Source organism: Micropterus dolomieu, linkage group LG23 (genome assembly GCF_021292245.1).
Source record: "Micropterus dolomieu isolate WLL.071019.BEF.003 ecotype Adirondacks linkage group LG23, ASM2129224v1, whole genome shotgun sequence".
Classification (NCBI taxonomy): Eukaryota; Metazoa; Chordata; class Actinopteri; order Centrarchiformes; family Centrarchidae; genus Micropterus; species Micropterus dolomieu.
Genome location: NC_060172.1, coordinates 24,470,989 through 24,480,111, shown reverse-complemented (window position 1 = coordinate 24,480,111; position 9,123 = coordinate 24,470,989). Strand labels below are relative to the sequence as shown.

At 40.3% G+C, this 9,123-nt stretch overlaps 2 long non-coding RNA genes across 3 annotated transcripts in view; one reads left to right on the top strand and one right to left on the bottom strand.

Moving 5' to 3' along the window:
- The window catches only part of LOC123963300, a 78,206-nt gene that overhangs the window by 51,106 nt on the left and 17,977 nt on the right, over nt 1-9,123 (top strand). The window lies entirely within an intron of this gene.
- LOC123963302 lies at nt 2,702-7,109 on the bottom strand. Its single transcript, XR_006823153.1, has 2 exons — nt 7,029-7,109; nt 2,702-3,426 (listed from the first exon to the last, which is right to left on the bottom strand). It is a non-coding gene; the product is annotated as an uncharacterized LOC123963302 (long non-coding RNA).

Below are 9,123 nucleotides of genomic sequence, written 5' to 3'. Positions count from 1 at the left end.
TGAGGGGGGGGGGGGGGGAGCGACAGGTACAGTGAATGAATGAGGAATGTGTGACTAAGGTTACACCCACAGTGACTAATGTTACACATGCTCACATAGACAAACAGCAAAAGAACCTTACTCAGTCTGTAAAAGACAGCTGTAGACAATGTACTGTATACTGTGTAGACACAGTCATACATTTGCAGAAACAATCAGTGAACATGTATTCATTTATGTGCAGCAGGAAAATATTGTAGCACTAATAATATCACTTCGGCTGCAAAGTGCAAATCCCATTTCGAATATAATGGTACTCAGGGCTATACTGTATTATACTATATAATACACAAAAGACAAAAATCCATCATGGCTCTTCCTATTTCCACTACTGAACTTGTGTACGGGCTCTTCATGTCTTGAGAGCAGCACAAAGTACTGTTGAGAGCGTGACCCTGAAAGCTCAGTACACTTGTGTTTGACCTCATGAAAATTCTCATCTTTCTTTTTCTCTGCCTGGTGCACCTACCTCTGCATTCGCCTTTGTTTGTTACACATGAAATGAGGATGCTGAATAGGGAAAGGCATGGTTGAATTGAAAGAATTGTAGGATACAGATTATACTGATAATTGTGTGCAGCAGGGTGCCACCCTCATGGGAGTAAGATGCAAAATTACAGTAAAAAGGCTGATATAGTGTGTACTGTGTTTTACAGATGTTATTGGAGGGTTGAAGAAGTGAGACAGTATGCGGTCCAGGATTTTGATGCAGTGCTGTATGTGGGGCCACTTCAGGTCTTCAGCGTTTCATGCCAAGGACTGTTGGCTCAGTGCTCACAGTTCTCCTAAAACTACCGTTCAGAGTGTCGAAATGTGTCTGGAGGCAAACGTCTGTTTCTATAATTGGTCGCTAACAGCTTCATTTCCAGCTCTTCCCTCCCTTTCTCCACACCTACAGGATGTAACCCCTTTACGCGTCTCCTTCTCCTTCTTCCTCTCCTTCTTCTTCCACTTCTCCTTCTTCTTCTTCTTCTCTTTCTTCAGCCACTCTGAAGTCGCTCTCAGTCTTTCAGAGAGCTTCGGCAGCGTTTGAACAGTGATACTGTTTGATGTTTTGTCCTCATTCTTTCATTAGTTTGGATGGGATATGATGCAGTGATTACATGGTTGAAGGACAGGTAGCTTTGAACTCTTGATTGTAGTTTCAGCTTTGATTTGAAGGCATTTTAGCCAAGTCAGATGAACGGTTGAAGAAACGGCTGCCATTTTGGGTACAATCCTCCCATGCTTAAGGACTTTAGAGGTTCATTAAATAGGCATTTTTACTACATGCGGTCAAACTCTTCTAATGAGCAATGACTTCTTTGAATCTGCAACTCATTCGCATTGCCACGCACTTCATATAGAGTTTTTCTCTGCAGCCTGGTTGCAGTTTATTTTGTGAAAGGATGCAGTTGTAAGAAAGGTTGCCTCAGAATGACTCCAGTGGCATGTAAGTCAGATTTCTTTAAGCGTACACAAGCATGTGGTATCTTAAACCATCTCTAAACCTCCTGATTCTGCAACAGAGCTTAACAATAGACAAAAAATGATTTTGTACAGTAGAATCTGACTGCTGTAGGATGTCTGACCTGTTGAGATCAGGGATGTTTTAGAGATGTTTTAGATGCACGGGTTTAATGTTTGTCTGCATTATTGTAATGCCATCTTTTAATCTCTTTGAGATTTCTAACTTACAGAGAATGGGTGAAAAAAGGGAGTATAATTACATTATCTGAACATTTCTTATCTCCCATGTGTTTACATACACAGAGTGCAAAATTCATTGTATTTTGACATTCAGGCATTTGGTGGTAAAATGTAAATGAAGTCATGTGACATCTCAGTTCAGCGGGGTCTGCTTCTTCAGCAGATAGGTCTTGGAGTCAGTATTTGCTTTGTTCAGCAGAAACATGCAGAGAAAAAGTGAATCCAGACAGTAAGGAAGGAAAGGAACAAGAAACTGAATATTTGTAGGTATGATTTCTGTTTGGTTTTCAAATGTCATTCTATAATATGACAAAAAAAGTAATTGCGGGGGGAAATAAAAGCAACTAACTTCCAGGTATGCAGTGTGTTATCATTCTGCATGTGTGCACATGACTTAATTATCATTATTAAGACCTTCTCCCCCAGCCTCTGCTAGTATTTTCTTCCAGCTTGTAAAATGGCCGACCACTGACAAGACTACTGATCTTTTAGTGTCTCTGACATTTTGCTTGGTGTGAATGTTTTTACAGTATTACTCTGTACAGGCAGGTATAGTGCACACCGCTGGACCTGCAGTGGTAGAAATGGATTGACATGGAAACAAAGCAAATGATAGGGGGCAGCTTCTGTCAGTAAGGAAGCAGATGCTGTGCTTCCATATTTAGGGATGAAGGAAAAAGTAGACTGCATTACATGATTGTTACTATTTCCGTTAACAGTATATGATATTTAGATACATTTACCTCATACCTGTACAGTTTAAGTAGAGTTCTTTATTGCTGTCAGTTAGGTGTGGCCCTGTCATTTAATCAAAAACAGCTTTAAAGAGGTTTCATGAAAGCTTTTCTAAAATCTGTTCAAAATTTGATCAGAAAACTTAACACTATAACAGCAGATAACATGTCCAGGAGTTGAGATTATGTTTGAATGCACTAAATAAATGTTATACTGTAAATCACAGAGAAGCCATCAGTGATTTTCTATTGCATACACTGGGTGTAACATTTTTATTTTTCATGTCTAAATGCATGAATAAAAACATCTGTTATGTGAGTGGCACAGCATATGTTGGAGAGTATGGTTTTGTCAGCTTTACGTCTCCCTTCATCTGTCATTCCCAGCTCTTCCCCTGTGCTGTAATCTCACTCATGCTCTCACATGAGTCCTGAGGTGCCCTCTGATTGCTGGATGAGAGGCTGGACTCACGTTTGAATCCGGCTCAGTCGTGTTCTGTCTGCTGCTTGTTACAGTAGCTGCTCGTGCTCCAGCAGCAGGAGCAGGTGTGTCTACCCCCCGCCCACCCCCCACCCCGTTTCCTGTTTCTTTATCACTGCAGTACGGCAGCTCTGTTTGGGAGGCAGCCATTCCATTGTTCTCGCGCCCCCTTCACCTATCAGTGCTCCTGTGGGTACTGGCTCCGCTCTGCCTGCCCCACCCTGTAGAAGGGACTGACTCCAAATCATTGTAATACTTGGCACCTAGGTGCCCTGAGCAGGTTACGCTTACAGCTTTCTGTCTCTTTTCTCCCTGGACAGAGATCACTACACTCTCTGCTGCAGACCGCCGCCATCTTGTTACGGCTTGTGCTGCTGGTCTGCCTGCCTCTGCTGCACTCAGACCAAATCGTCGAACCCAGCCTCAAGTGTTTGCCAGCGTCCCACTCCTGCCGCTGTTGTTTTGTTCCATGTTGCATTACACCTGAATGATTGTGACAGAGTGGAAAGCATGTCATCGGTAAGATATATTCAAATAGAGATTCTGGGTCTCAACCTGGTTGAGTTAGCAAACCAGTGATCAAAACCTTACTGTGAATGTCCCCAAAATAACTTAACTCTTAACTAGAATAACTTTCCATAACCAAACACAATTAAACATAACAATAACCAAACCATGACTTAGCCGAATAGGCGTGAACTAATGGCCATTTTACTTATTTACAAATCATGTAGTAAAAATAGTGCTATCTCCTTTTTGTGAGATAATTGTTGTTTTTTGAAAGAAAAATATGCATCACCATCTATCCCTGATTCTGCAGGCATTTGTGTTTATAGAGTCTAGTGTATGCTGAGCACATACGCACATATATATATATATATATCTTTGTGTGTGTGTGTGTGTGTGTGTTGGAGAGGGAGAGAGAGTGGTGGTAAGAGAGTCCTCTGTTTCACCATATGTGCACTGAGCAGACTTCCATCATAATATGTCTGTATGCTCACATTCACTCGTAAACACCATATTTTCACAGAGCAAATCTGGACCTAATTAGATTGTATAGACAAATGCCATAAATTACACAAATGCATTCTCAATTCTAACTGTACTTTTTTGTAATACTACAAAAGCACTACACAGTATATTGTACTTTTCTTTTTTTCCGGAATCAGATATGTGTGAAATACACATTTATTAAAGCAAAGTACAAATCCAGGAAGCATATTTCAGCTCACAGTATGGAAACTGTATTGCTGTGTTGACCTGTGCGTAGGTGGTAGTGATACAGCAGTGAGTTCAGAAGATCTTCGATCCTCTCAGACACTCTGCCAAGAAGAAACTATACTAATGAACTCATAAAGAGGATGAAGAAAACAAGCTGTCTCTCGAGAATACATCCATACATCCGAGGTTGCCAGTTTTATTTGTTTACTTGTGCGTGTGAACATCCTGTACATGCACTATAGCTTTGCAGTTATACTGTATATGGAAGGCTGAAGACTGCCTTGCTTCAGGGTTAAAATGTTGTCAGCTTTCATCTGACGTTCCCCTTGACAGGTCAGTGGAGGCAGCCCTCTGTCCCAACGGCTGTGAGTCAATCAAACAGCTGTTCAATCACAGCGACTAGTCATATTTAGTCTGAATGTGATGTGGTTCAAGAGAAAGCAGAAAGAAATGACTACATGCCTAGTATATATATGTAAATGTTTGCTCTGGAAACTCCCAAATTATATGATTCCTGTGAAAAAGGTGTTCTTACAGTTTAAACCCTTATTCTGTGCTACCATCAGCAAGTATTTGTCATTATTAATAGATGATATACAGTTATATTTTACTGACAACTGAAATAATGTTGGACATGCTGTTGAGGCAGTACACATAACAGTAAAGCAAGCAATGGTAAGACATGCTGTTTAACAATCTGAAGACAACAAAACAAAAATAACAGCCTTATAGTATAACGCAGGCAAAAACAGCAACGCTGCAATTTAGGGCCTCAAAATTTAATTGTCACAGTCAACAAAAATTTAACATTTTCAAATTCACAAATCTATATTGTCAGGCTTCAGCTTTTGATTGCTTTAAACTGTATTGTAAAATGTTGCTGTTTTTGTCAACTCCCTGCTGTTCAGAGTGTGTCATAATGGGCAGAGAGTGCCATTATTTTCACGTCAGCTGTTTTCAGGGATGACAATGTCAGTCTGTTGGTCAGTCGGTCCACTACTTTGGTCCAGACTGAAATATCTCAACTACTTTCTCAACTTTTTTACAGTTATCCATGGTGCCCAGAGGATGAATCCTAATGACTTTGGTGTTCCCCTAACTTTTACCCCAATACCACCAGCAGGTAAAACATACACTTACCCAGTGAAATTTCTCCACATCTATCAGCTGGTTTGGCGAAGAATTTTGTACAGACATTAACGGTTCCCTGACGATATATCCTTACGACTTAAGTGACCCCCTGATTTTTCTTTCAAAGCCACCATGAGGTTGACATTTGCAGTTTTAAGGTAAATGTCTCAACATCTACTGAATGGATTGCCATGAAAACTTTTTATCTAGATAATGATTTATCTAATGATTGTCTTCAGGTCAAAATTCCAGTTTGTCCAATACTTAGGTTTACACACATAAAGCTAATGACGTCAGCCTCAGCTGTACTTTCTGTTGAGTGCTAATCAGCACAAGTTAGCATGCTAACAAGCTAAACTAAGGTGGTTAACATGGTAAACATTATTTCCAGCATTGTCATTGTCAGCATGATAGCATGCTGGTGTTAGCATATGTCTCAAAGCACTGCTGTGCCTATTGTAAGTACAGACTCACAGAGCCGCTAGCATTACTGTAGTCTTGTTTCCTTAATGGAAAGGAAACTGAACTCCGCTGACCAACAACATTTGATTTCAGGCTGAAAGTACTGCAAGTTATTGTTGTTTTATTTTGTTAATTGCTGTATTGTTTTACCTGTATATTGTCACGTTTATGTGAAAGGTTGTGCAGTTTCTGGTTTAATCCCATACTGCATATGGCTTTCTCCTTGTGGATAATAAAGCTAATCAATCAAAACAAAGATTTTATTATGAAGCAGAGCAGGTGCAACATGGGAGATTAACCTATAATCACACTCTGATCAGCTATCTGACTGGTTCCAGCAGTATGAATAAATCACATTAAGTTCAGCAGGCTATCGATTATCAAATTGATTAGTAGCTGCTGTCCTTACTCTTGCTGCAAGTGTTAGCAAGCTGCATTACGGTAATTTACAGTCACAAATAAGGGTGTCGCAAATTACCTTCACGGCAGCAGAGGGGACATAGGTTGCATGACACGGTGCAGTTTGCACATGGAATGTAGAAAGATTTAAGGCAGTCGGTGATGAAGGCCAGATGTTTGAGTTATGCATAGGAAGTCAATTGTCTGCAGTGGCTGGTATGACAGTGGTGCAGCCAGGCACCAGCAGAGGTATCTACTGTATAATCACATTTAAGGGCCACAGGATCTGCCCTCACGTATTATGGTTTTTATAGAACCAATACATGTGCTCGGTTTGAAAAACAGTCTTCAAAGAAAGTCACATAAACAGAAGTGCATAAATAAAAATAGAAACAGTACATGAGTAAGTAAGTAAGAGGAGTTGCTCATGAATTCCCAGGTTACAGTTTGCATAGCAACTAATCCTGTTTGTCATGAAGCAAAACTAAACCTTAGCAGAGTCAGAGAAGGTTGACAAGGGTGTGATCACAATGAGTGGTCAAAAGCTGAAATTAAAGATATAATATCACTACTGTTGAGCCAGAAGATCTGGAGTCGGATTGTGATTTTTTTGTTTTTGACTTATTCATGCGTTACACGTGCCTCCATGGGAGCCGCCATCTCTTCAAAGCCAGCCGTACAAGCTGAGGATCATGGGAAAAATAAGGCCGTTTTTCCTGAAAGTTTTCCTTTGACAAACATGGTTTTCAGCCAAGAAGAGTGACAGGAAAATCATTCTACTGCTGAATTCTTACAAAAGTTAGATTTTTGATTTTGCGCCCGGTGGTTACAGTATGCGTGAGTTACGCACATATACACACGTACATACGTACTGAAACTCATCTCCTCCTCGTACTGTAGCCCTTTTCTCTCGCTCCTTCTCCGTGCTTTTTACTCCTCGTCTTACACACAGTTACACACAGTTACACACACCCCCAGCCTGTCTCTGTGCCTCGTGCATGCATGCACGCACACACGCGCGCGCGCGCGCGCACACACACACACACACACACACACACACACACACCCTCTTTTGTTTGGATTCAGACGGCAATGAAGGCAGATCCTGTGGCCCTTCTGAGGAGAATGTTAATATGCCCGCTCTGGTCTCTCTGGGGACGCAGAGAATGGACTCTAGCTGCTAATGCACTGTCACACTAACCCTGCTCACTCTTCTCACGCTGTTAGCAACAGCAGCACTACTGCAGGCTCTGAAAGGTATAACCACCCTCACAACTTACAGAGTCATTAAGAGATGCTCTAAATTGCATGCATTTTTATGCCAGGTGAGCTTCTTGTGTATGTTCAGTTAGTTTTATTAGCACCAATTAAGATGTCATAAGTTTTTGTAGAGACATTACTGTACCGGCTATTTGTTCCTCCACTATGAATTAATGGATTATATTAAACAACGTCCTCACAAACATAGAATATTGAGCTACATTTACTACCTTTACTATATAAGTATTTAGGCCTGTGGTTCAAATTTCAACAAAACTTTCCACCAGAAATCCTTCTACTTTAACCGTGATCTCAAGAGTTGAAGGCAAATGTAGCCCATTTACCCAACCAAACTGGTCCATGTATCATCTGTTGATTCGCTTAATCCATTCAGGCCAGAAAATGGAAAACAAAACAACAAAACCAGATTTCAAGATTTCCTCATCTGTCTTGTCCTGTTTTCATGTTTAAGTTGGTTATCTAATAAACATGTTTTAATCATGGTCAGTCAACTCACTCACACTATAATCAGTCATAAATTATGGCAAAATGTTCTTGGAGGGATTAAACCGAACTGCTTTGATGATTAGTGGACACTGGTGTTTGTCTTTAATATTTCAGATTTTCAAATCCTTTACTTGAGTAAAAGTAGCAATACCACACTGTGAAAATACTCCACTACAAGTAAAAGTTCTGCATTCAAAAGCTTGCTTAAGTAAAAGTAAGTATTATCGGCACGTATCAAAACAAATGCTATTAAGTAAGTACCAAATCTGACTTTTTTCACTTTTACTCATGAAAGATGGTCCCTCTCACTCCTTTACTATTATATATTAAGTATTTGGATTAATATTACCAGTGCATTAATGTGTATGTTACATTTTAAAATTCAAACTCAAAATCACCAAATTTGGAGATACATGGTTTTCACTGCACAGGTAAGGCATGAAAAATTGTAATCTGAAAAGTAACTAGTCATTAAAGCTGTCAGACAAATGTAGCAGAGTGAAACGTACAGTATTTGCCTCTGTGATGTAGTGGAGTAGAAGTATCGAAATGAAAATACCCAAGGATGAATATCTCAGATTTGAACTTAAGTACAGTACTTGAGTAAATGTACATTCCACCACTGAATTTAACATAATAGTAACAGGAAAAACTGCCTGTTTGAGTTCTGAATTAACTGCACATTTACTGTATTGTACTGTATATCTGTAGCTGTGGGGCAAGTACATTTATTTACATCTACATTTACATCAAATCAAGGTCCAGTTTCTTGTTCTGGAGCTTTTGACTGTCTTCATTAGCAGACAGTGGGCCAGGATGCTCTTATTTCCCAATAACCGTGAAGCACACGTTAAATTAAAAGTACGAGCCACAAAATACTGCCCAACTGTAGGTTTAACATGCAGTCAAAACAGAAAACCCCTTGCATTAATAAAGTGCTATACTGTATCAATGGACTCTCCTGCACTACACTGCATAGTGGCGTTTTTCTTTCACTCATTCATTTCTATTCCTTCTGTTTTGCAGCTGTGAGCAGGGAAAATGCACCGCACTGTCCTCCCCTCTCCCCACCCCGTCTTGCTCCCTGTCAACTGAAGTCCTTTCATAATGAATGGCAAGGTACGATAATAGCCTTCAGGTTGCCATAGAAATGAGACAGGGGCCCTGTATGTGATTCCCCCCCCCCCCCCCCCCCCCCCC